Source organism: Corvus brachyrhynchos, unplaced genomic scaffold, assembly GCF_000691975.1.
Source record: "Corvus brachyrhynchos isolate BGI_N302 unplaced genomic scaffold, ASM69197v1 scaffold61, whole genome shotgun sequence".
Taxonomy (NCBI): Eukaryota; Metazoa; Chordata; class Aves; order Passeriformes; family Corvidae; genus Corvus; species Corvus brachyrhynchos.
This window is the reverse complement of record NW_008236478.1, coordinates 4,720,164-4,721,324: the sequence shown is the minus strand read 5'-3', so window position 1 is coordinate 4,721,324 and position 1,161 is coordinate 4,720,164. Positions and strand designations below refer to the sequence as shown.

Below are 1,161 nucleotides of genomic sequence, written 5' to 3'. Positions count from 1 at the left end.
TAGGGAAACACAAAACATTTTCTCTGTCACTGTGGTAGTACATTAGGATTTATGTACATTATGGTGGGATCTAAGCTGGTCCTACTTTGACCAGAGAGTTGAACCAGGTGACTCCTATATCCTTGTCAACGTCCATTATTTTGTGAATTTATGATTCTATGAATTGGTAAAGCTATATTCTAAAGTCAGGTTTAAATTGGAGTGAAAAATTGAGCTTGTCTCTGGGAAGAGATGTGTAACATGCAAAGCATGGGAAAGACTGAAAGGAAACTCCCAGATGCAGTGTACCCTGTGGCCATCATGCTGGCTTCAGTCAGCCCTGGGGCTTTGCACTGCACTCTCTGGTGATTTATGAGGTTAGTTTGTTTCCTCAGTGACTGTCTCCACAATAGCATTTTGAAACCTGGATCTTACTTGCCAAATCCATTTGATCAATTGAAAACTGGGTTTAAATAGTGCTGGAAGCACATAGTGCATAACTCCTCATTCTTCTAGTTCAATTCATATTCCTTGATCTCAGTTTCTACCATCTTCTGTGGTTTATGTATATGCTTGGGCCCAAAGAGACAATAATCTCCAATGCTGAAAACATTTATGTATATTCTAAATGTTACTAACCCAAGCAGTTCCACTGAAACTGTGTGCGTAATTTTAGTAAGTACATGTACACATGCCAGAAAGATTGAGAGCTGAAAATTTGCAGCTCAGTCAGAAAGAGGCCAATGTATCCTCTTTGTGATTTATATTTGTATTTGAAATATAAGTATTAAATCCAGAAGTGTCTTTAGGCAGGTGTGAATTGATGTGAATTAATGAGGAACGTTTTAGGAGTCACAGTTAGGCATATACAGTGTATTTGCTTTGTTATATTCTATATCACAAATGCATCTTGGGTCTTTGAGAGCATCCCATACCTCACTGCTGTGGGTGTCAGAATAATTACTGTGCACTTTAATTTTGATCTGCTGTGCGCTCTCTCCAAGCCAACAGAAAGAAATTAACCTTAAGTGGGATTAAGTCTGTTTACTTCACCAGGATTCAGGTCATGATTTTAATGATTATGTTTCTAGAATGAAGAAGTTTGAATAATAGCATGAGTTTTCCAGCTCCACTCCTAGTACATATTGGCCATTAAATATGTAACGGATTTTGCACACCTAA

The 1,161-nt window shown here is 37.9% G+C and overlaps 1 protein-coding gene across 4 annotated transcripts in view; it reads left to right on the top strand.

Moving 5' to 3' along the window:
* Positions 1-1,161, top strand: part of PLCE1 (phospholipase C epsilon 1) — a 149,861-nt gene that overhangs the window by 132,685 nt on the left and 16,015 nt on the right. The window lies entirely within an intron of this gene.